Source organism: Vulpes lagopus, chromosome 13 (genome assembly GCF_018345385.1).
Source record: "Vulpes lagopus strain Blue_001 chromosome 13, ASM1834538v1, whole genome shotgun sequence".
NCBI classification, from domain to species: domain Eukaryota; kingdom Metazoa; phylum Chordata; class Mammalia; order Carnivora; family Canidae; genus Vulpes; species Vulpes lagopus.
The window spans coordinates 57,282,329-57,310,266 of record NC_054836.1 but is presented as its reverse complement, the minus strand read 5'-3'; positions in this window follow the sequence as shown (position 1 = coordinate 57,310,266).

Below are 27,938 nucleotides of genomic sequence, written 5' to 3'. Positions count from 1 at the left end.
CAAAGAATTAAAGGAAAATGTTTTCAAATAATTAAAGATAAAATAGCCTTGCTGTGAATGGTAAGGAAATATTGATAAGCTGTAGCTGTATAAAATGGAAATTCTAAAAAAAGAAGAGGAAATTCTAAAATTTATAATTAATAATGAAATTAAAAGTTCACTATATAGCATAAGCAGAAGACTACTAATGGCAGGAAACCAGTAAATTTGAAAATAAATTGATATAGGTTACTTACTCTGAAATACAGAGATAAATAAGACTGAACAGAAATTAACATAGCCTTATAGGTATATGTGGGACAATATCAAGCAGTTCAACCTACATGTATTTAGTCACAAAAGGAATGAGAAGACAGAAAAAGAAGAAAATTTCTTTTTCAAAGAAAAAATATTTGAAGTAATAATGGTCTAAAACTTTCAAAAGCAGACTGAAAATATTTACTTATAAATCTAAGAAACATATATGCTAAAAGGAGTGTTTGTTTAAAGTTGAAAATTGTGGTGACTTAATATTGTATTTATAATGTAATAAGATACAAAATAAGTCATTTGTAGTTCTGCATACAGTAAATGGGAATACATTGTTGTGAGGTTCCCATATTGCATCTAGATTAGAATATTAATGCAAAATAGACTGTAATAAAGAAGATAAAGAAGAGGGGGGATCCCTGGGTGGCTCAGCAGTTTGGCGCCTGCCTTTGGCCCAGGGCGCCATCCTGGAGTCTCGGGATCGAGTCCCGCGTCAGGCTCCTGGCATGGAGCCTGCTTCTCCCTCCTCCTGTGTCTCTGCCATCTTTCTCTCTATGTCTATCATAAATAAATCTTTAAAAAAAAAAAAAGAAGAAGAAGAGGGCTGCAACATCCAAAGCAACCACTAAAAATAATGCAATGGTAAACAGCTAAAAAGCCAATGGAGATACTAAAATAAATTACAAAATTGTAATTATTTTTCTGACCCATAAAAGGCAGAAAAGGAAGAACAAAAAGTAAAAAAAAAAAAAAAATGGAGGAGTCAGACAAAATAAATAGCCAATGACAGACTGAAATACAGTTAAGTAACAATAAATATAAATGGGCTAAAATCTGTAATAAAAAGCAGCAATTGTCACACTGGATAAAAAGAAAGACACAGCTATAAGCCATGTATATTATAAATATAAATATTATAAATATACAAAAAGAATATCATAAATATAAAAAGAGAGGTGAGTTTAAAATAAAAGGATGGAATAAGATTAATCATATAACCAGTAAATCTAAGAAAGCTCAAGTGTTATATAAGGGGGGAAAGTCTTTAAAACAAGTAGGGCTACATAGAGACTATGACTTTAGATACATATATTAATGACATATATATATACACATATATATGTATGTATATATGACATATATATATATGTATTAGGTGAGGGTCTTCTGGCAATAAAGTCTGCAATCTTGTTTATATGAAAATATCTGTATTAATCATTATTTTATTCTAGGTTAACATTTTAGAACTTGGAACATGCCATTCCAATGTTTCTGGTGTCATTTTTTTGCTGGTGAAAGTCGTTCATTTTTCATACTGTTCCTTTATATATGATATGTCATTTTCTCTTTATTGTTGGCTTTCAATAATTTGTCTATAATGCACCTAGAAGTGATGATTTTTGCATAATACTTGGAGATCATTTTCTTAAGAGTCAGTAGCCTAAAGATTGCTGATATAAGAAGTAAAAAAGGAAAGGAAAGAAAGTATACAGAACAGACAAGGAAGAAGCAGATGAAGAATTTTTTGTGTAATATTTTCATGTGAAGTGCCTGTTCTTAAAAATGGAGTATGTGATATTTGATGTTTAACTAAATCCAATATTGTGCTGAAGCTGGCTGATAACACTACTTAACAAGAACAATTTTTAAGTATTTTCATGGATTTTCAAGCTGATTTTTAAACCACTGATAGGTTAATTTGGCAACGTGGGAGTACTTATGACAAGGAGGTTGGCAAGTACTATGAATCATTTCTCCTCCCTCAGAGTCAAACATTTAATCAAACCTAAAAATTTAATCTATAGTATTACTGCAAAAGATAACAATGCAGTAAAAGGTTTTTTTTTTTTTTTTAAGATTCTATTTATTTATTCATGAGAAATGCAGAGAGAGAGAGAGAGAGAGAGAGAGAGAAGCAGAGACATCAGCAGAGAAGAAGCAGGCTCCATGCAGGAAGCCTGATGTGGGACTCAATCCCAGGTCTCCAGGATTGCACCCTGGGCTGAAGGCAGGCGCTAAACTGCTGAGCCAGCTAGGCATCCCAAAAACTGAGTTTTATATATATAACAAAATCTCCTTTACATCAATGTGTATAGAACTTACCTAATAAACAGTATTTCATTATTAATCAAAGTGCACTTTTGTTGTGCTTCCCGACATTTTATATTAGTCATAAGAAGGTATGACTATATACTTTCAAAGTTAATATAACTATTCTAATAAATAATGTAAGTAATATAATATCAATATATGATAATTATAGGCGTGCCTGAGTAGCTCAGTCAGTTAAGTATCTGACCTCAGCTCCAGTCATTATCACAGGAAAACACTTTTATCTTAGACCTTGAAATCAAGAGAAATTCACCAGGGATGAAGAACAGGCACCACTAAAAGGTGAAGAACAACACTGATTGAGCATGCTATATGACAAGCAATCTGTTATTTTACTACCTGTATAGCAATTTTTAAAATATTGCAATTTTACTGCTTTGGAGAGGAAAGAAATAAAGAGTTTTACAGAATATATTTAGGTTCTGATATTAATCTATTTTAAGATGTACTACTTTGGCTAAATGAAGCAGATATAAACTGAGTAGAAATTTACTCACTAGTACAGTAAGAAATATCTACCATTCAAAAGTTTTAATTAGGAATATCATTAAATTTAGTCTTCAGAAACAAAATAAAATAGTCGAGCCAATAATAACAGACTCTTGCTTCACTGGAGGAGTCTTAGGGGAAAAAATAACCCAGTAAAAGATACCACTTCTTGCATAATAAATTTCAAAAAGATTAGATTGTTTTTGTTTCCCTTTTTTTGTTTTTTGTTTGTTTGTTTCCTTTTAAAAGGGAGAGAGAGCACAAGTCAGGGGTTGGGAGGTGGAGAGAGAATCTTAAGAACTCAGGGCTAGATCCAAGACCATGAGATCAAGACCTGAGCTGAAATCAAGAGTTGGTCACTTAACCAAGTGAGCCACCCAGGCACCCCAGAAAGATTACACTGTTTTTGATGGTAAAAGAAAGGAGGTAAGGAATAACATACAAGTCTAGTCAGAAATGGAATAATGCATTTGGCATATACTTCCTATTTAGACAAAACTCTGAAACCACCCAAACTAAGTAGTATTTCTTAGATAGTATCTTTGGCAGGGAGGAACTGAAGTTAGTATAGTCTTCATCTCAAGAGGTGAAAACATACCAGCCACAGCTGTCTAGAGGAAGACACTCAGGCCACAAAACCACCTTGCTTTTGGTAAAGGATGAGAGAATACAGACAAGAAGGTGGTTGGTTCCAACTCTTTCTCTGTCTAAACATTCAATAAATATATCCCATTCTTTTCTTTTTATCTAAACACACATAAATGAGATAAGGTAGGCTAAAATAAGATCTTCCCAGAAATCTTAAAATTTGTATCTAAATGGTTAAGGACTCCTTACAATCATAATTTCTAGAATATTACTCATTACTCATACTGTTACCCTAAATTAACATGTCATGGTATTTCTCCAAGTAAAGACCAACAAGGACGGTATGAAACCCATGGCAACTTATCTCCAAGTTCATGCTCTAACATTTCCTGATGAACATCAATAGCACAGAAAAATTATAATGACATTTTTAGATAAGGAACAAATGCCTTACTTTCCCCTGCAATCCCACTGAGTATCTCATAAAATGCTCCTTTTCATGTTCACTCGATCTTATATTCTGCAGTGTTACATATACCCCATTTCTAAATATGCACCATGCACTCAAATTATTAACTATGGTTAAATTCTCCAAGGGAGCACTTCCTCAGCATCTGTGGCTGCTTTTAAACTCACTGTAAGTCTTAACCAGAGACAAAGGCAGACACGAATTTCCCTACAGGACTGAACTGAAATGTCAAGACACATGCATGGACAAAGATACAGAAATGCTAGAATTGAGAAAACAAGATGATAAATATCTCTATTTTTGATAAGTATCTTTCCTAATAATTTCAAAGTACTGAAACTTCTATACATTGTTACATTAGAGAAGAATGGCGAATTCTTTAAAATTAATCACTCATCACTTTATGAAAGATGAAATACTGTAGATATGCATGATAAACTTATGCATCCCAGTATTATATGCTGAATGCTTGTTGCAAAGAAAATGGAAAACAAAGGAAATCTAAAGCAGTGCAAAAACGACTAGAAAAGGCACGGCATTATTAAAAATATCTACTGATATTTAATTCTCCTAGATTCTGGGATAATGGAATTTTATAGTAAATCTTTATCCATATATAGTATACTTAATTCAGATTTTAAATTTAAATCCTGGTTGTGCCGATGGGAGTGACAAGTCTCATTGCCATTCAGCACCACTCTCATCTTGGCTATAAAAACAGTATTATTAAAGACGATGCAAAAGTCATATGCAAGAAAATTGATTTACTCTATTGAGCCAACACTGGCTTTGGATAAATGAAAAATGCATAAACCTTGAGATCTTTGAATGTAAATTTTTTTTTCTAATTGTTTATTTTGCCTTTTGTTTAGAATTAACTATTCAGGAGTGACCACAGGCACTTAACTGACCAGTAAAAGTCTCATGGTGCTCCTTCCTTTCCAGACTTACAAATGGCTGAGAGAAATAAAAGACTACTCATCAGATTACCCTGGAAGGTAGGAGAAATTGCCCTCCTGTCTTCCCTAAGAAAAGTGTTCTACACTAGAATAAGCATGATATATTAATTGAAAATATACTAATATTATTTTTCTATTATATTTTAAAGCTGATAAATCTGGTAAATATCTAATATTTGCTGATTTCAGATTATGAACCAGAACCAGTGCACAGTCCGAGGAATCAGAAATAAACAAAGAGGATCCCTGCCTTATAAGAGAAAGCAATCTAGTATGAGACAGATAGTATAATAACAATGATAATAATGGTATTAATATTATATGCTTATAATGTGGAATGAATTATGCCACAGTATTTTTTTTTTTTACACAGAGAGAGAGAGAGAGAGAGAGAGAACATGAAAAGGGAGGAGGGGGTGAGAGGGAGGGAGAAGGGAGAGAGAGAGAGAGAGAATCTTAAGCAGGCTCTATGCTCAGTGCAGAGCCAGACATGGAGCTTGATCTCAAGACCCTGCAACCATGACCAGAATCAAAATCAAGAGTTGGAGGCTTAAATGGCTGAGCCATCCAGGCGCCCCTATTCTGAAGTATTTTACATATATTATTAACTCACTGAATCCTCCATGCAATAAGTATTATTATTATTATAAATATACTCAGGCTACAGATGAAGAATGGGAAGCTTATAGAGAAATTACAGTTATCCAGATAGCAAAGGGCAGATTATAAAATCAAACCCAAACCTGTTTGCCAAGAGTATCACTCACATTTGTTGCCCAGCCAACCAGAGAAATGCTATTAGTCCTGTGTAAGCCTAGATCAGGGGTGCTTATCCCAACTGGGATTCAGGAAAGGTTTCCTGAACATGGGGCCCAACCTGAATTAAGCCAGGTGAAGGAAGAGCAAAGATTTTTCAAAGGTAATAAAAGAAAGAGCAAGACGGTGGAAGTGTGACATAATCCCAGTGGTCTCTCCTTACTACACATGAATGATGAGGCTACTAGTGAGCAATCGGGTAGGTCGGGGAATGTCCTGTGCTAAACAGCTTCACGTGTGGTCTGAAAGCCTTTAAAAGATATCCAGTTTAAAATAAATAACAGATTCATATTTTCATTAAGAGAGATCAACTAGGTAGCCATGTGAGTAGTGATGTGAAGTGAATGAAACTAAAAGGGTGAGGGATAATCAGTACGGAATTGGGAAGGCAACAGAAGACAATGTTAACTTTCATGTTTATAGTCTCACACATGGTAAATACTAAGAATGTCTTAAATTATAATACTCGCTCCCCAAATAGCTCGGCCCTTAATAAATAGTTCATTAATTTAAACATAAACATTTGCTACTTCTGTGCAGATATTTACTGAAGTCCAATATAAGGGTTTGATATTTATACAAGTGGACAGAAAATACGAAATTTTTCTTTCATTAATTTCCAAGACTGGGGAGAAAAGCAAAAATCTAGAAACCTAATGCCTACTCAATTAACTCAATATTACTCCATGCCTCCTCAGCAAGAAACAAAGTTCATAAGTTTATAAGCACAGGGATTCTGGATGAAAGATAAAGCACATTAAAATGATTAGACACTTAAAGTTTTAAAATAATGTTAATATTTTACAAAATTTTTAAATACTAAATGTATTTTTTAAAGATTTTATTTACTTATTTATGAGAAACACACAGAGAGAGGCATAGACATAGGCAGAGGCAGAGCTGAGCCACCCAGGTGCACTAAATACCAAATATGTATGTTGGCCACCACTTCTTTGAACCGCCAAAAGATCCAAAAAAGATTAGTGGAAAAAGTAGTTGGAAAAATTGTCAGTCAGTATGGGAATCCAGTAAGAGGCTGCCTTCAAATTGTAACACAAAAATACTGTAGCTAGAGAGTGTGCTTTTATGCTTAATTTCTAAAACTGCTGAGACATTAAGGTATGTACAGTGTAAGATTTTGTTAAAGTTACATGAAATTTGTGAAAGAAGCTAATTTTTTGCACATATAATTGTTTTAACCTGTGACAACAATATTTTTATAACTACCTAAAAATGCAAATTATCAACAGTGAATTCTAATTATTTAAGTTTTTGAGGGAGAGAGAGGCAGAGGGAGAGAAAGAGAATCTTAAGCAGTTTTCCTCTGAGGCCTGTAAGGTAAAGACTTAAATTGCCTGTGGTCAGGCTTGAAAATTACACATATCTTTCTATTAAAATGTGGTGTGGAAAAAAGCCATATTATATCAAACATCTGCTAGTTTAATATTTTCCCATAACTAACAAAATGGATCATTCCTACAACTTGACTTTAAAACATCAATATGCTAAAACAATTTTTAAAAACATCAATATGCTGAAACACCTGGGGGCTCAGCAGTTGAGAGTCTGTCTGCATTTGGCTCAAGGCATGATCCTGGGGTCCTGGGATCAAGTCCCACATCGGGCTCCCTGCAGGGAGCCTGCTTCTCCCTCTGCCTGTGTCTTTGCCTCTCTCTGTGTGTCTCTCATGGATAAATAAATCTTAAAAAAAAAAAAAAAGACATCAATATACTGGTAACCCAATGGACATGTGGCATATAAGAAAAAAAAAAAACCTACCTAGCTGATGAATTTATTAACTTTATTCCCAAAACAGGATGTTATTTTCCTGTATGCAGAAATTACTTCTTCCATGTTCCATTTACAATATTTTCACTGCCCAAATTCAGGCACAGAGTGAACAATCATCAGGAAAGAGAGGGGTGCCTGGTTGGCTCAGTCAGTGGAGCACAGGACCCTTGATTTCAAGCTTGTGGGTTCAAGCTCCACGTTGGGTGTAGAGATTACTTAAAAATAAAATTTTACCAAAAAAAAAAAAAAAAAAAGGAAAGGAAAGGGGAGGAGAGGGCATGAGGTAACTGGGTGATGGACATTAAGGAGGGCATGTGATGTAATGAGCACTGGGTGTTATATAAGATTAATTGTTGAACTCTACCTCTGAAACTAAAAATAAATCATATGCTAATTAATTGAATTTAAATTTTAAAAAATGAAAACAGAAGAAAAAAAGGTAGGATTAATAAGAAGGAAAAAGTAAGCGGGTTTTTTTGGTATAGAATTATAATTCTATATAATTTGAGATGTTAAAAAGAGCACGCATCATTTAATATTAAAAATGTTTTTTAAAAAGGAAAGAGACTTAGTGAGATATCAGTGACCTTCCACTTATGAGAATTAGATACCCCTCTCCTGCCCTCTTCCTTCACTATGGGTATATTAATAACACAAATGAGTGCAACCATCAAATCCCAAAGGTTGCAATATAAAAAGCCAGAATCAAGAACTTGAAGACTCATAAAAATCAAATCCCATTTTTTTGGGGGGTGGGCGGACAAATACCTCATAGAGAATTCTGTGCAAGGACTGCATAGAAGTTGGTGGATGGAACCAAATTTCAAATTCCAAAATTCACTAAGATTTGGAGTAAATCTACATCGGAAAAAAATAAGCAGATAAACATTTACAACCACCGAAAGATGTAAGCTATGGGCAGGTGGATTCAGTGACAGAAGCAAAAGGGAAATCAGAGAGTGACTAAATATATGAGTAAAAAATAATTTTACATATATATAGATATAGATACATAGAAGAGGTATAAGGGTATACAGAGAGACTCAAGATCAGGACGGTAGGAAGATGACACCCTATGAAAGGGGATGCTTATTTCAAGTCATAACTTGTTCAGAGGGTAGTACTTTATACCCTACCTTCTAAAAGTCACACCATTTCCAGGAAATGTACATTCAGTTTTTCTGTTCCAACCATTTCAGAAATTCTTGCATATATATTTGTTAAATGAATACAAACCAAAATCTAAATGTCACCTATAATTGTGCCAAAAAAGAAAAAATACTCAGTAGAGAGCTCCCATTAATTAGCACCAAGCACATAGTACAGCCAATTAATTTAGAAAAGTTGTTCATTAAAAGTGCTAAAAATGAAAATACTCTGGGAAAGTTATTTTTTCCAGACTCTGGAAAAGTTATTTTTTTTTCCACAGTTCTAATACAAAGCTTTATACAGTTAACTTTAAAAACTGTGCAAACGATGGTGATGAAAACCAAATGTTTATTTCTCCCTTACTAAATACCAGAAACAGTGCAAGGTATATGTCACAGCATTTAAAAGTATTTTCTTGAAAACTATGAGAAGACTACGTTTTTCACTGCACTGAAACTGAGAGAAGATATTGTGCGGATCGTGATTCAAGAGAAATTTAAGGTCATAACTGCTATAGACAATTTTCTTTGATGATAAATGATCATACTCAGAACCAGTTTAAATCACAGCTTATTCTCTTGCTGTGCTTAACTATGTTACTCCCTGTGGTTTTAGCATGATGATGCAAGACTAAGTAATTTAATTATTCTCAATTCATGACCAGTTAGTTCAATCTCAACTAATTTATTGTTTACATATTCCTGACTATTTTATATTGGGCTGCTAAGAAATTATGGTCTAAATGCATCCAAAATATGAGTAGGGATTTAGTGAATAAGAAATGAACAGTTTGTCATTCTGGGAGCATATGTACATACAGAGGTTTTTTTTTACCCATCATTTAACTGATGCAGATCCCAAAACTTGTTTGTGAAGTTAAAAGACACTTACCCCGAGCCATTTGAATTTAATTTTTCACTTGTGTAGGTTTTAAATGTAGTTTACAAACCAGATTCATTTTCCCTTACTCCTTCACTTTCTCCGCTGTAATAAAAATGGGTCTCTCATAATTTTATGGTTTCTTGTTGTTGTTTGCCTTTTGGAAGGAATAAACTTACCTGATGATGGGAACAGTAAATCAGAAACCATAACTTATTAATCTTACTTTCAACTGAGTCACTTATATGTTGTGTGTATTAAAAGTTACTTAATTTCTTTTTTATCTATTCATAAAAATAGACACAGAGAGAGAGGCAGAAACACAGGCAGAAGGAGAAGCAGGCTCCCTGCGGGGAGAATCAATAGATAAAATATTGAATATGGAAAACAATGCCTTACAATAATGTTGGGAAACATAACTTTCCTTTGTAACTTTACCAAGGATTTTTCTTCCAAATATATTCCACCTAAATTGTCTATCAAGCAAGAGGAAAAAAATATTTATTGAACCCACATAATAAAAGAAAATGGCTTCTAAGGTAGGCAACACGTAAGAGCCAAAATTAACTCCTATGATTCATATTATTCAAGAGACAGGTCATTTCTATCTCCCAGGTTCCACATTATAACATCAGAGGTCTATCTTATACCAACAGTTGATGATGTAAATTTCCTTCCGTCAATTATGAGGATCAAAAAAATATAAGGATGTGTCTCATAACACCCCCTTAAAGCTAAGGCTTAGAAGAACTCTTTGTCCTCAGTTGCCTAAAAGGATTTGTCAGTACAAAGAGGGATTAGAGAATTAGTTCAAGGTTCACTGAATTCAGTGCTTTTCTTTTCACTTCCAAAGTAATTTCAGTAGTAATTTGAGGTGGTACCTTCTATTTCTCTTTGTTTTGTCTTTTGGTTTGGGTGGGGGGATTTTCGGGGAGAGGGTGCTTTTGTTTTTAGAAATTCGTTGATAAACCTCTGTGAGTATGGTAGGCTACTGCTCCATCAGTGCCTCTATCATGGCCCAAGCTATGGTTTGAAAGAGGATGAAACAAAGGGAAAGCTAAAATGCTCTGTGGAATTAAGAGGAAAAATTTTGAATTTCTGGAAACCACCCAAGAGGGAGGATTTACAGAATTTAGCAAAGCAAAAACAAGTCCTTGCAAAAAATGGTAAGATGAGAGGAGTATTCAAAGGGACACGACAAAAGAAATACTCTTTGCTGGGTAAAGAAAAATGCTAGTAACTGTGGGTAAGGATTGACTTTAAAATTGTTTTCTAGCTCTTTTATCACCAAAACTTCAATAAAAGGTTGCCAGATGGGACATACTGGGAAAGATACTGTAGAACGTAAAGTCCATTGGGATACAATTATCCACTGGTGCAGAGGCACCAACAACCTTTTGTTCTGGACTTTTGAAGGGTAATTGTATAATGCACAGCCTTGAAATATGAACTAATATCTACCTGCAAGGGACAGAGCTGCTTTATTTGCTGTCTAATGTAACAAAAGCAGTGCCGCCCTCTGGAACAAATGTGGTGCATGTTTTCTTAGAGCCCATGGGAAGGACTGGGGTTTCCTAAACAGAGTTCCTCTCCTTTACTGTACCCTGTTCATCCCATCACCATGAGAGTAACTGGGGCCTGGGAACTGACATAAGAAAATGGTGATACTCTGGTCATTGATATTAATATGAATAATAGACTCGCATGTGTATCTGATCCAGGAGTCCCATATATTCTGGCAGCACCCATGAAACTGCTGCAAGTGGACTTGTTAGCATGCCAGTAAAGTCCTACAAAGGGGTGATGTCCAGCATGAGATGAAGTTGGCCAGTGAGAAATGAAACTAAGTGGCAAGTGCTCAGAATAACAGCTAAGACAAAGCAGCAAACACTGGCTGACTTATGTTGAATGTAACCTCTATTCTGTGTTGCTCAAAACAAAAGCCATTAGGGAAAACACCAAAATAATGTCTCCATGTGAGAAGCATGAATGCCAACACATTGCATTGGATATTTTTTTTAAAAGAGTGGCCTCAACAAATCAGAGGACTAGGAGATATTGGGAAAACCAATTTTGTATCTTTTAACTCGACCTGATGTTTCTAGCAGCAATGGCTGTTTCAAGATCCATGTGGCTCCAAAAATAATATTTTGGCAAAAATCCTTTTTTTGTGGCATTGTATATTTGTGGCTTTAAATAAGTCATATTCATATACTGTATTTTTGTTTTGTTTCGTATGGGTTTTTTAAAAAGATTTTATTTATTCATGAGAGAGAGAGAGAGGTAGAGGCACAGGCAAAGGGAGGAGCAGGCTCCATGCAGGGAGCCCGATGTGGGACTCGATCCCAGGTCTCCAGGATCATGCCCTGGGCCGAAGGCGGCACTAAACCCCTGAGCCACCCAGGCTGCCCTAGTCATCTACTGTTTAGTTGAAGCAACCTTTCTGAATTTGCCATATTCCATTGTTTAATATATTATTATTCTCCAAAATAATCTATGAGACATTATTATAGATGACACATTAGTTAATATAAGAACTATATTATAATATAGTATTATGATAACTGATTTTTTTCCTTAATTTTAGAAGTTTAGAATTTGTGATGAATTAAAAAAGGGAGTAAACTAAAGCTTACTCTGCCACTTCAGTTATAAAGAGTAGCTAAGAAATTACCAAAGAAATAGGAAGTAAAAAAATTTGTTCCTTACAAAAAGAGTAACAAATATTAAGGGGTTATTATGGATGATGCAAATTAAAAAAATACACTCCAGTGGAAACTGACACCTGACTGTATAGGTTGGTGGTTAAATATACTGCTTCATGAATCACTTCTATCTAGTAATAAATATGGATATTTTATCTTATCAAGTCAATATAAGTAATAATATGCATTTAAAATGAACATATTGCCATTTTAATTTTTTTGGAGGGAATTCAATATGTTCATTCATCCAGACCAAAGTTCTACCAGATTTAAAGCATTTTTATTATTAGTGAAATAATCAATGTTACCTCTCACCTCCTGCCTTTCAAATGAACTCCCAGGTAATAGAAGAGCTAGAAGTAAAGAAAACAGCAGACTTCCAACTATTTAGCTCTCTGAAAATATTTCATTTCTGGTTTAGTCAATCAAAAAATTCATCCATTAAGCCCTCCTTTGTTATCCATTGAATCTCAGTACAATTCTCCACGTTGTTCAGTGCATCTACTTACCATATATAACTTCAAGTGATGGAAGTAGAGGGGTTGTTCCTGACAGTATTCAGTCACCTTCTCCAAGTAAAATCCTTTCTCTGTGAACTTGATTAAGATAGAATAAAAGTAAGTGTTACTAAGAAGCTCTTTTTTTAGGGGCACCTGGGTGGCTCCACTGGTTAAGCATCAGACTCTTGATTTCAGCTCAGTTCATGTTCTCAGGGTTGTGGATCAAGCCCCACATTTGGCCACACAATGGGCAAGGAGCCTGCTCAAGATTCTCTCTCTCCTTCTCCCTCTGCCCCTCTCCCCACTTACTCTTTCTCTCTAAAAATAAAAATTAAAAAATAATAAAATGTAAAAAGCTCTTTTTTTATTCTCTTCAAGAAATCAAAGGGGTAAATAGTTCATGGATTTGTGGTCTTTTAATGATTTTTACTAGGAGTTATCACAATGAAAGAAGTGATCACTCAATCCTTGAAGCCTGAAGAAAAATTCTTATCATTAGTGTCCTCTATCCAATGTTTTCTGTGTCCTTCCCATCATGTCAACACAGAAAATAACCATATTCATACTGTACACCGGGATAACCAGACAAGTCTGTTCGCAGTACAACAGTGTATCCTCGGTCGCCCAATGCTTGGGAAGCTCTGAGGAGGCCATTCTATTCAAAGCATTAGGGAACACACTGCTTTTGATGTACACATTTACTGGACACTTCCTTAGAGCTCTCAAAGAAAATCTAAAAGAAAAGTGCACACTATTCCTTCTTTAGATTTCAGCATTTACTTAGTGAACGGCATTTGTTACCTGGAAAACCATAAATTGTATGCAAAAAATATGAATACCTTCCTATATATTCTTTACCTTAATGTGCATTTTCTCTACTCTTTCTGTCTGCTTTCTCCTATCACACTAGGTAAGTATTGGTTGTACACGTATACATAAGCACTATGAAAGTCATATATTAATGCATAAGATTTTTTTTTTAATGCAGGGTGAACTGGTAAATCCACTGCAGTATTACAAATTTTGCATAATAGTAATAAAAACTCTAAATCAATCTTGCATGAAAATCATGAATCCTGATGAATCTACATCACCACCAGTATAGGCATGACCCCAAAAGTGTTATAAAGTGCAGTTCCAAGCCAATAGCCAGGTGGTATGATCCATTCTGTTTTTATTATAAGCTCAGTTCTAAACTTTTTCATATTTCCTTTAGACAACAGAAGAAACAGAAAAATCTTCCTTCAACCAGTGTGGGATTTCCACAGAAGCTGGCCAATATGCAACTCACCAAATTTACTCGTTTCTTCTAATTATAATTCTAACATACATATATAATTGTAATATGCAAATACCATTCTATATACATATATAGAAAATTCTATTTTCTCGTTTTCTCTTCATGGCAGCTTTTTAAGAAGCAGAACAGTGAAAGGAAGGAAGAGGTAGAACTGTGGTTGAGGGACAGAAATGGAGAGGGGTGTACAGGTACTGAGGGACAGGGCAACAAAATTAGAATGAACCATATGAAACTGTTGATACTCGAATTATTCACAAGATGGTATTAGTATTTATGAAAATGCTATTTAGTTATATAAAATCCTAAATATTTTTACAATGATCTATTCTCCAATCAATTCTACTTAGTATAAAATAATGCTTAGTTTTATAAGAATATATAGGAGGAAGATATTAATAAAGAACAAAAACATTTTTAATATATTCACAAAGGTGATACTGGTAAGAATTCCCTATATCCAAAAATATGCTCCTCTTCCCTTCAATCTCTTTCTTTCTCCCTAGGTCTCCAGCTACTGCCATATGGCTGGGAGTCAGAAAACCATTAAATATTACTTTAAAAGATTTTATGAAGTCAAAGGAAATCTGGTCAACACAAACTAATATATTCACAAGCAGGAAGTAAGCTGGTTATTGGGTAAGTTGTCTTTCACTTAAGTGACTTAGAATCCAGTTCTGTTTAAGACTGGCTCTCCTAAAGGGGTAATGGCCAAATTTCATTTGGAGAAGTATGGAACTCAGCCATGCTCAGTCTACACAGAAAATAGTACTTCCATCTATTCTCCATTACAGTGTCTTAAATATAATCCTCTTTGGTGTCAGTTAAATTTTTCAATGTTCTCTTCTGGCATTTCTCACTTAGACCAACACTGCCAAAACTTGCAAGGAAACTATGTAACTCTGTATCCAGGGGACAGAGCCCACTCATTAGTCACACAGCTCCTTGTCGAAAGATTTAAAATTAGTTTTGTTTTTATAACAAACTTTCTTCATAATTCATTTTCTAGTCCCAGTTTGCTGAATATTTGCTCCCTAAAAGCCCATTTAGTTATTCAGCAGAAATTCTGCTGAATCTTCATCGCACATAAATTATAGTCATTTGCACATTTAGATATATCCATCTTCATTCCACATCTCTGACATTCATGATAGATATGTTATACCCCATAGCCCTAAAAGAATTCCTTGTAGGAGGCCATAAAGGCAGCTGCTTATAAGCTTAAATATACTATATTAATAAAAACATATCACTTTGATTCTACAACTAGTTTTCATTTGCATAATTATATTATTCCCCAAGGTTTTAAGTGTCACATATGAAAACCACAGTGCTTAAAGGTATAATAATAGTTGAATATCCATAAAAAAATTAAATTCCAAAATCCAGATCAGGGCTTTTAACATCACAACCTATGATTCCACAATAGTGAAAAAAATAACACTGTCTTTGCATTTAAAATTAACTTTTTAATTTTCACTTAAAATGTATTTTATAAAAAAATGTATTTTATACATTATATACATTAAATTGATAAATTTAAATATTTCTAGTATTGGAGTGAAATATCAAAGCACAACTTGATATGTAGCGATTTTAATATTTTGCATTGTGAAGTAGTTGAAAAGCCCATGTATTACCTAAGGAATGTAAATATCTTTTTAAAATCAGAGTAACTAGAGCAACTGTTTGAACATTACTGCATTCTCATGCTTCATTTTTAGCAGATTTAAGAGACAATGCTTTACAAAATATCCCACATTGATAAAGTTGTATGTTCAAGTTAAATGTTTTGTGAGTATTTTATAATTTGTATATTAAAATAAGGAATTGAATGCCCTTTGAACTAAAGAACCATTGTTGGATAACTTTTCCATCATGGGATGGTATAAGTTTCTCCTCACAATAACAGAGAGAGAAAATCAAGAATGGGAATCAGAACAAGACATGGTCCAAGTGTGGTGTTTACTGAAGGCAAGTCTGGACCTAACAAATATGACATTCTGGGCAGGCTTCCCTCCAAACTGATATTCTTTAAATATTTTGTTAAATCTTATTTAATGTAAACAAGTAGAAAACTGTCCACTTACTAGAAAATGTATGGTTTTTCTTTATATTAAAAATAATGGTTATATACAGTTAAATGTAATATTCCATTTTAACTTACTACATATTTGGAATTATGTCTGCATCATTGTTTTTCCACTATTCATGAAATGAATAGCACGGTTACTCAGGTTTAGGGCTTGGATCAGCAGACATTTACTTGCTTTCATCCACAAGAATTGCCAGATCTAACAACAATGACAACAGCAAACAGGATGGCCAGTTGAATTTATTTCTGCTAAACAGAAAATAATCTTTAGTAGCAACATATCCTAAATACTATACATCCTATATTTTAGTATAAGCATGCCCCAATTTTTGAGACATACTAAAAATGTATTATTCATTGTTTATTTAAATTCCAGATTTAAGTGGATGTCCTATATTTTACCTGGTAACCCTTTTGCCCACTTTTAGAAACTGTGGCACTCAATTTGAAATAAAATAAAATAGTAAAACATGTTTCTTTATGAGATGCACATATTTAAAAGAATGAGATTTAGGCTCAGTATCTTAGGTAAAGAATGCTTCTGGGTAGTAGACGCAGCTGGAGAATTTAGGTTGCTATCTATTCCAGAGAGAAGATAAAGGAGATGCACTCGTAAGAATGGTGGAAAAGCTGAAGATAGAATTACAGGATATGAAACTGGGAAAATCAACAGGGAAGGCTATTTGTCTAAACTAAAGGAAGCTAAAGCTTTAGGGTGCCAATGTAACAAGGATGTTTTCTGAGGAAACTGGACAGCCTCAACTAGTCCACAACATTTCAGCACCATTTCAGCTCCCCTGTAATCAGTCATCACATAGCAGCCAGAGTAATCTTTTCAAAAAGTGAATATGAAAAAATTTGCTAGAATGGATACACAAATTCAGCAAAGTCACAATATAAAAAATCAACATACAGAAATCTGTGGCACCTCTATACACCAATAATGGAGAAACAGAAAGAGAAATCAGGAATTGATTCCATTTACAACTGCACCAAAAACCATAAGGTATCTAGGAACAAACCTAATCAAAGAGGTAAAATATCTGTACTTCGAAAACTACAGAACACTTATGAAAGAAACTGAAGGAGACACAAAGAAATGGAGAAACATTCTGTTCTCGCGGATTTGAAAAACAAATATTGTTAAAATGTCTATACTCCCCAAAGCAACTACCCAATACATTTAATGCAATCCCTATCAAAATACCACCAGCCTTTTTCACAGAGCTAGAAAAATCCTAAAATTTATATGAAATCATAAAAGAACTCAAATAGCCAAAACAATCTTGAAAAAGACGAGCAAGCCTGGAAGCATCACAATTCCAGACTTCAAGCTCTATTACAAAGCTGTAATCATCAAGACAGTATGGTACTGGCACAGAACAGACACATAGATCAATGGAGCAGAATTGAGAACCCAGAAATGGACTCACAACTCTATGGTCAACAATCTTCAACAAAGCGGGAAAGAACATTCCAATGGAAAAAATACAGTCTCTTCCACGGGTAGTTTTGTAAAACTGGACAGCCACATGCAGAAGAAAGAAATTGGACCACTTTCTCACACCATACACAAAAACAAATTCAGAATAATGACAGACCTGAACGTGAGACAGGAAACCATCAAAATCCTAGAGGAGAATATAGGCAGAAACCTGTTTGACATTGGCAGTAGCAACTTCTTACTAGACATGTCTCCAGAGGCAAGGGAAACAAATGCAAAAATGAAGTATTGGGATTTCATGCAGATGAAAAGCTTCTGGACAGCAAAGGAAGCAATCAACAAAACTAAAAGCCAGCCTTCAGTATGGAAGAAGATATTTGCAAATGACATACGGGATAAAGGGTTAGTATCCAAAATCTATAATGAACATATATAAAATTCAACAGCCAAAAAACAAATAATCCAGTTTAAAAATTGGCAACCAATGATAAGAGACATTTTCCCAAAGAAGACATATAGATTGCTAACAGACACATGAAAAGATGCTCAATGTCACTCATCATCAGGGAAATACAAATCAAAACGTGAGGACATATCACCTCTTCACAGAATGGCTAAAATTAACAACAGAGGAACAGCAGATGTTGGCAAGGATGTGGAGAAAGGGGAACCCTCTTACACTGTTGGTGGGAATGCAAACTGGTGTAGCTACTCTGGAAAACAGTATGAAGGGTCCTCACAAAGTTAAAAATAGAATCACCCTAAGACCCAGCAAGTGCACTACTTGGTATTTTTTCCAAAAGATACAAACATAGTGGTTCAAAGTGATACTTGTACATGCACCCAGATGTTTATAGCAGCATTATCAACAATAGCCAAAATATAGAAACAGACTAAATGTCCATCAAATGATGAACAGGTAAAGGAGATGTGAAGATTATATATATATATATATATTTATAATAACATATATATATATATATATCACAGAATATTACTCAGCCATAAAAAAATAATGAAACCTTGCCATTTGCAATGATGTGGAGGAGCTAGAGTGTATCATGCTAAGTGAAATATGTCAGTCAGAGAAAGACAAACAACATATGATTTCAGTCATATGTGGAATTTAAGAAACAAAACAGATGAATAGAGGGGGCAAGGAAGAAAGAGGCAAATCATAACACAGACTCTTAGCTACAGAGAACAACCTGAAGGTTGATGGAGGAAGGTGGGCAGGGTTGGGCTAAATGGGGGATGAGGATTAAGGCTGGCACTTGTGATGAGCTCTGGGTGTCATATGTAAGTGATGAATCACTCAAACGTTTACCTGAAGCTAATAGTACACTGTAGATTAAGCGGAATTTAAACAAAAACGTAAAACTATAATAGACAAGCACAGCGACCATACTGTCTCACTCCAGGCACATCCTCTGCTATTCCTGTTGGGTTTTAGGGGCATGCTCATTTTGGCAATCTCCTTTTGAGTTATCTGGCTTTACACATCCACTCTAGGTACACTGTTCAGACACAACCCTACTGCAATTATGGTCAGGCTCAGAGAGCAGAAAGGGGATGTTTGTTCTATTGCCTCCAATTCTCATCATGTCACCCAAGATTTAAATGACTTCTTTTGTAGCAGTTAGAGCTTATAATTCACTTTTCACTTTTGCACTCCTCTAATATTTAATGAATATCTACTGAGTACAAGGACGTGTGTAGGCAAACAAACTGAACGGAGATCTTATACATTATAGTGAAGCACATTTAATGAAATCCCTTCTTTTTTTTCATAAGAGCCCTCATTAAACCATGGTCTCCACTTAGAAACTGTGAAGTGTTTTTTTTAACCATGTGTAGGACTTCATAATTTTTTCTTGTTAAATTTTATTTTGTTGAATTTTACTACTTTAAAATATCCACTTCACAAATTTTGTATGCTGTGTTAGCATTTGAGGAAACTTTCTGCCTGATTCCATTGCATTTGAGGTGCTACTGTGTTACCATTTATCCATCAACCTTCCCTTAAGGGAAATCTTTAGGACAGTTCAATTAGGACTAGTAAATTCATTTGGCATGCTAATCAACCCTCTTAGGTTCTAACTGATGCTATCCTATGGTAATAATCCTTGTTCTAGTTACAAAATTTAATAACATTGAAAATAAATAAATAAATAATGTAGGCTAAAAAGGGTAACAATGAAAAAAAAAACAACATCTACTTATAGGTCACAGAAATTGCTCTGTGCTCAAAATTGTATCAGATATTGTGTCTTCTGTCCAATTTTTAACTGGATTATTTGTTTTTGGGAGTGTTGAGTTTTACAAATTTACCACAAATTATGGATACTAACCCTTTACTGGGTATGTCATTTGCAAATATCTTCTCCCACCCTGAAGTTTGCCTTTTAGTTTTGTTTAAATGTAAAAAGAGCCATTTATTTGGAGAAGGGGGTTAGATTTGCTCTAGGCAACACCAGTTAATAGAGTTAGACAAAGTAACTAGAAGAAAAAAATCAGCTCAAAATTAAAGAGGTGCTAAAAGACCTATTACAAGATGCTAGGAAATGTTATAAACTGTTTATCCTTTTTTGAGTGCATATTTTGCCTTTTGAGATTTTTAAGCATAAGGTTGGCAAACACTGGTCATAGATGTTACAGAAGGAGTAAGAGCATGAGATAAATTTTCAGACTACAAATTTGCAAGATACCCCCAACCCTTAATCTTTTAGATTCCTTTTTTTAAAAAGATTTTATTTATTCATGAAAGACACAGAAAGAGAGAGGCAGAGACACAGGCAGAGGGAGAAGCAGACTCCATGAAGGGAGCCCGATCCCAGGACTCCAGATCATGCCCTGAGCCGAAGGCAGATGCTCAATCACTGAGCCACCCAGGCATTCCAATAGATTCCTTTAAAGGTAATACCAAAGGTGAGAAATGTTATGAACTTCATAAAAGACAAAGAAACATAATTCTTTTATCAATAATATAAAAAATATTTTAACGATATGGGAACTCATGGATCCAAGCTTTATATAGGGAAATGGGATAAATTAGAACACTGTAATGATTCAAGTGTATTAGATTTTCACCTGTACTTTTCTAGAAGTAATCTAAGACATTTATGAATAATTAGCTGAATATTAATATAATTTATTATGAAAATAAGCAAAACTTTAAATATAATAGTGTATAAAAACATTTTGTCATTTAAGAGGTAATCTAAGGCTAATCTCGTATAAAAGTTCATCAGTGTCTCTCTAGTCTCTCACTAAACACACTGGGCTTGAGAAACCTAGTCTCTCAAGAAGTTGCTAGTTCCACGGTGAGATGTACTTCAACTGTTGGAAATAATGTTGTGTTAAATTAAATTCCCCCACCCCATAAATTCCACCTTTCTTCCTGGTTCTATCCTCCGGAACATCGCAAAAATCAATCCAAACCCTCCTATGAGAGTCCCTGGAATAATCAGAAAGAGCAATCAAGATCCTAATTCTTTCTTTCTTCAAATGAAATATTCTCAGCTCTATCGATGGCCTCCTTTTGTCATGATTTCAAGATAGTGAACAAGAAATGTGCTCATTGCTTGCCCCTGAACATTCTTTGCTTTGATTAAAAGACCTCCAAAAGTGAACTTTCCAGGAGAAAACACATTCCTTGGGTGAAGTCTGGACAGCATCAAATAAAGAAGCCCCAATCCCTCCCCCACACTTCTGTTAATGCAAGATCAGAGAATATCACTGACTTACACACCTCACTTGTTAGCTAGCAACTAGAGCTCAAGATCTCAAAACTTGATTATCAATTGCCATGTTAACTAGCAGTGGCATTAATTAACCTCATCAAAATGTCTATATAAATAGTATCATAAAGTCCTCACATATTCTTTTTAAGAAATAAATGGATTTTACTAAGCAAATAATAAGCTGAAAGTGTTATTATTATTCCAATTTTATAAATGAGAAAATTAAGACAGATTAAATTACCTGTTTAGGCCCATAACCAAGAAGTGACAAAAATTTTTCCAAGGCCTCTGCATTGCACATTTTGCAACACCATGTTAATCTCTCATAAGTGCTCGTCATGATTTTTATCTATAGTACTCTGTATAACAAACAAAATTCTTTATTAAACAAATGATGAATAAGAGAAAACATACTCTTTATTGCCTTTTTTTCTCCTCCTGTGTACCATTTTTAAATATGTAAACAAAAACTTTGTGATTTGTCTGGTACTTCTGAATTAGAGAGGCTTATTTAAAAATATTTTTAAAAGAAACTGCCTTTAATTCAAGCTGACAGGTAGTTTTTCTTAAGGGTCTAGAATGATGAAAGTAGCATTTTATGCTAAGATTCTTGAGATGGTAAACAAAATAAGAATTATGTGCTTAAATCAAAACTTATGAACTATGGATTCAAAATTTATTAGCATGGACATAAAAGCCATTTTAAAAATTGAAAATGATACAGTTTTCATCAGCTTTTCAGTTTCTTTCCAGCAGTGAATTGAACAAATCCATTAAAGCTAAAAACATATTTCAGCAGAGAGAGTTCAGTCAGCATCCTGCTGGACAGGCAGTGGTTGACGTCCAGGAAGCAGCAGGAAGGTTTTGAAAGGGGACACCTGAAGAAACTTGATTATCTGTAACATAGACATCACTCAGTAGCTTTGGGAAATTCTTATTTTCTTATATTCTCAGAGATGTGTACGTGCAGCTGTGTCTTCAATGACTAATTTCTGTAAATTACGATGATATATCACCGGATAATATCATATGGGCTATTTAACTGAGAACCGTATTTTCTCTGAATTCACTGGGAGCTCTGCACACCATTCTGGTGCATCTGGGGGAAACAAGATTCCAGTCTGCTATGCACAACTACTAATTATCTCCTATGAGGGGACACCTTGGTAGGGCTATGCCAGGGCAATGATCAAGGCTTTATAAATGATGCTCATTTGTGTAGGACAGCCAGCTATGACAACTCAACCTCTCACCTTCCCCGAAGATGACAGTCTTCCTGGTCACCTGAAGGTTTGCCACTTTACCTTGTTATATTTCACTGCATTCTCTTCCCTCCTGCTTTCAGGAGCCTCATTTTGCCCAATTTGGCTTGATCCACACTTCACAGCCTGATAAGGTTTTCTCTATAAAGTATTCATTAGGTCATGGGACAAAGTTTTTCCTGATTGTTTTATTCTCTCTTTCAAGACAATCAAGAGAAGAACTCTCTTCTCTCCTGGGAAATTTAATCATTTTCCTTTCCTCTAGAAACAAGAAGCTGACAGCAAATGCAGTAATTTAATTTTTCAATTTATTATAGATTATTATAAAATAATCATGGAAAGAGCACTGGACTTGAAGGTTTGCCAGTGAATCCAAACAATGCCATGCATTAGAAAAATAGAGTTACCTCTCTGAGTTTGGATTTCTCTACAGGAATTAACAAAACAGTTATCTCCAAAAGATATTATGATGATAAAATTAGGCAAAATAAAGGAAAACAACTGGCCCAATTCCTGGCATTTATTAGTTTTCCTAAATGTTTGTTAAATCATAAAGCAAATATTTCAGTTAGTATGATGCTTTGTTTTTTCTTAGCTGGATACATAATTCTTGACACAAACTGGTTGTTTACAAGGCCCCAACCATACTGTAGGAATTCATCAAACAAACAAAAATCATTAACTAACCAGGGTGCAAGATATATTAGGTTAACAGAAGATGGTAAGATCTCTGCAGACTAAATTAAATGTGTGCTACTAACTACGCTTTGCATATTGACAGCATCATTAAAAAGTAACGCAGGAGTATTATTATTGCATGGATTTTATTTTAAAAACAGCCCAGAGCCTAATTTCCGAAGTGATGTGCTTTACATTCCTTATTTTCTAATTTCATATCAGAAATAAAGACTGAAAATCTGTAATCAAAAAGACTTAGGTAAAAAAAAAAAAAAAAAAACTTAGGTGAAGAGTAACATATATAGGTCATAGAAATCTGAAACTTGATTTGTAAAAATAATCCTTCTTAGCTTTCTCCTGAACCCCATCATTTTCTTACTGATAACCTTTGACATAATGTTCTTGATGGATATAATGGGACACAACCAGATTCAATTTCTGATGATAAACTGGCTACATTCATATATATTATTATTATATATGTATGATATATACATTTATTATTTTTTTCTACTACAGAAAAGTGACTACTTATAAGTAATGTGACTACAGAATTTATATTGTTAGATAAACAGGTATATTTTGATATTTCTGTAACACAGGAAAAACTAATTTCCGTGAGCTGATAGCAAGTTTACTTTTCATGGAAAAATATGGATGGAGATAATTCCTGAGCTCAATTCTGTTAACTTTTCAGAAAAGTCTGATAATCATACCTATTGAGAGTATACATTTAATGTAAGAACATTTAATGTAAGAATAATATATAAATAATAAATATAAGTAATTAGATTGATAAAAATAATAAAAATTGTAAGGCTACTTATGTAAAAACAACACATTTTATGCGTTTGTTCATTTAAGTAACACAAGATCAACCCAGAGCAGATTGGAGGGCATATTTCACTATTTCTATAAACTGTCTTCAAGGTAAATTATCACCTTTCTAAAGAAATAAGCAATAAAACCATTGAAGATATTCAAGTCTCCAAAAGGACATACATCAAGTTGAATACGTGCTAGAATTTAATTTTATAAAGAAGTCCAGGCTGAAGTTCCCAAACACAACTTCTGACACTGGTAAAGCTGACTGCCAGACTGAGATGCTAAAGAAACCTAGCATGGGGTTAGCTCTGAGCATCCTCTTCCAATACAGACCCTGTTACATCATTACCAGGGTTTTTATAGCCACAGAGCTAGAAACCAAATTATCACTAATCCACTTGAACTTTAGTTTTCATTCAGTTATAAAAGTAATTGTTTGGGCAGCCCCAGTGGCTCAGCGGTTTAGTGCCGCCTGCAGCCCAGGGTGTGATCCTGGAGGCCCCAGGATCGAGTCCCATGTCAGGCTCCCTGCATGGAGCCTGCTTCTCCCTCTGCCTGTGTCTCTGCCTCTCTCTCTCTCTCTCTCTCTTTGTCTCTGTGTCTCTCATTAATAAATAAAATCTTTAAAAAAAGTAATTGTTTATTTTTCTAAAGTATCTTGTTACCTTTTTACTGTATGCTACCTCCAGAAATATAACACTTTTGTATCACAGAGACAAAGAAGACTCTACAAGCTATTGACACCTGACTTTGACAGCTACTCAAAATATTTGGTAAGATTACTTTGTCTGCAAGTTACCATAAACGAGTCCTTCTTCCTCTTATTTTAATTTATTTCATTTATAATACAGCTATTATGTGGTCTAATTTCTTCTCATTTTTAACCCATATTACATATCTCATTCTTGTATGTAACTTAATTCAGTTACTTGTTGTCTCTATTTCCTCACTGTATTGTGCTTTTTAAATTGTAGCACACATTTTTTTTCTTTTTTTTCTATCAAACACTAGCAAAATATCCATAGGGAGGAATAAAATCACAGTTCTCTTATATTCAAGAGAAATGAGTTGATGGATATGATTTACTGAAACTTACGATGGGTTTGGATACCATTTTTATTACTTTTATTCACATAACATTTTAGCATTATATTTTATTCACTATTACAAGCTTTATCATGAGAATTAATTTGGAACAATTTTCTGTTGCAATGAAAGAATTTGATAGTAAAATTGATGAATTGTGTTCCATGTCTGTTCAAATGTCTCAAAGAGGAATTGGACCCATTTAAGTCTTTCTTAGAAAATAACTCTTATTTCTGCCAATACCAGGATTTTCAAGACTTTAGACTTTTTTTCTTCACTTCCTACAGTCTCAGGTTTCAGAAACCTGTTATAGCTGGCAGGCTTAAGCCTCCATTCATATGACAAAAGGTAGTCTATTATAGCAAATCTTGGTCACATGCAACTAGAAAATTTGAAAGACAGAAACAAAAATTAGCATTTGATGATAATATCAATGAAGGTATTTTTTTTTTTTTTTGAGAGAAAGGAAGAAATTGCCCATGCATGTGGATAGTTGGGGGGGCGGGGAGAGGGAGAGAGAGAATCTTCAGCAGGTTCCACGCTTAGTGCAGAGCCCCATGTGGGGCTCAGTCTTATAACCCTGAAATCATGACCTGAGCCCAATCAAGAGTTGGACAATTAATTGACTGAGTCACCCATATAGTCACCCATATAGTAAATATTTTAGGATTTTTAGGCCCCATACCTTGTCACATACTCTCGAGGTTTTTTGTTTAATCTCTAAATATGTGGTTTACCATTCTTAGCTGATTATTGTATAAAAACAAGCATTGTGCCTACTTTGTCCAGTAAGCGGTATGTTGACAAACACTGAGGACACTCCTAAGGTACTTAGGGAGGTGGCTTCTTTCTCATTCAAGTTTGCCATACACTGGCATGGCATTAACTCTCCAGGAGTCAGGTCTCTAAGACTAATCTTTCTGCTGTTCTAATGGGAGCTTCATCTACAACTTCCAGAACCTCCTTTCTGAAACACTCGGAGCAGCAGTCTGCAATGTATGGTCATAAAATGTACTGAGCTTTTGAGTTGTACAAACCTGATCCAGATTCTAGCTGTGTGAAATCCTGGCACTGCAGCCTTGTTTAAGTGAAAGGGAAAGATGTTAAACTTCCTCCCCAGTAAAGTGGAAACACAAAACCTGCTATATAGATGAACTGAAAGGAGATTAACATTTTGCAAGTCACTTTCCAGAGCCTAGAACACTACATTGGCTCAGACCTTGCTGCTTTCTTTCTCGTCCCTCCTGGCTGCTGCTCAGCAGCAGGAGCTGCAAATACTGGCATCTCCTAAAGCCAGCACACTAGACTATTCTTTTCTCTCAACAGCCGGTCAGCTCAGCATTTCTCTTGTGGAATCCTCTCTTTCCAATGAACTCATTATCAACAAACATTTATCATGACACAACTATTTGTTAAGGCACCTAGTCAAAATGCCAGAGCATGGAACTAAGAAAATCTATCTATGAAAGGGTGTTCTAGAAGTCTCATACGCACCTACCCTGGGGACTACCTCTTTCCCAGCCTAAGTCCAGGAAAGCTCGGTTAAAAAAAAAAAAAGAAAGAAACAAAGAAAAGGGAAAGCTCAGTGTGATCACATAAACATAATCAAATAATATCAAAATTATACTCAGTATTTTATGTAAAGAGCTGACCATTTATGATTTTGCAATAAATAATACTGTACCACTGCATTTATGTAAGAGTAATTAAAGTTGTATTTAACTTCAACATTAAGTCTTTGATAAGGATTTATAGCTTCTTATCCTCTTGAAGCATAGTTATCAAATGTTACAGGGAAGGGCACACACTGTGTAGATCAGTGGAAGAGCTTCCAGGTCTAAAAAACAATTAATTCTTTTGAAATTTAATTTCCCTTATTATTATAAAACACTAGTTTCCACCATTGAGTTATTAGTTCCCAAGCCTACAAAGAAAACTTTCATGCAGAAACTCCCGGTGGCTAGTCTACAACAGTACTAATAATAGGTGTTAATGACTTTAGAAAATATCAGATTCTTCCTTCAGAATCATTATGCAGACACAGTGAGCTACACAAGTCTCTTTAGTTACATGATATCTCTGTGTGCAAAATTCCTCATTGTGGCTCTTCATTCTACTTTTACATAATCAATTAAATAACAATTCATTTACTGAGCCCTCAGCATTGCTAGGCCAGGGGTATTTAACCCTGACTTTGCAAATGAATCTCCTATGGGAATCTCTCAATATTATACAGATGCCAGGGCCCTGTGCCAGATTGAGTCAGGGTATAATTTTGTTATAGAATTTCGTTATAAAATTGTTTTCCTAAAACAGTTGCAAGTAATTCTGATATGTAGCTAGGATTGAGAACTCCTGTGCTCAGCTTTGTGGGGACAAAGAAGGGCAAACGAAAGAGGCTAATTAGAACAGCCTAATAAGTGCCTAGTCTTATAAGTTATTAATTTATATTGTAATTTAATCCTCATTACTATTCTATGAAGGATTTCATTTTTCTCCTAGCATCAAAAATTATACACCAAAAATGAAATAGCTTACAAGATGAAGTCAGACCTCATACCCAAACGCCCATGACATTTCTTTTAGATATAAGAGCCTACACCAGTTGGGGCAGTAAAGAAGTCAGTGACTACCAGGATCCCTGTGGCCTGATCCTGCCCACATCTTGAAGGGGTCTCATGTCCCGACTGCTATGCTGGCTACACTCTGCACTGGTCCTTACAGCCAACAACCTGAAGATTTAGGTACCCAACACTAAAGCCGACTCTGCCTGAGTAAACCTCATGTGATTTAAGAAAGGAT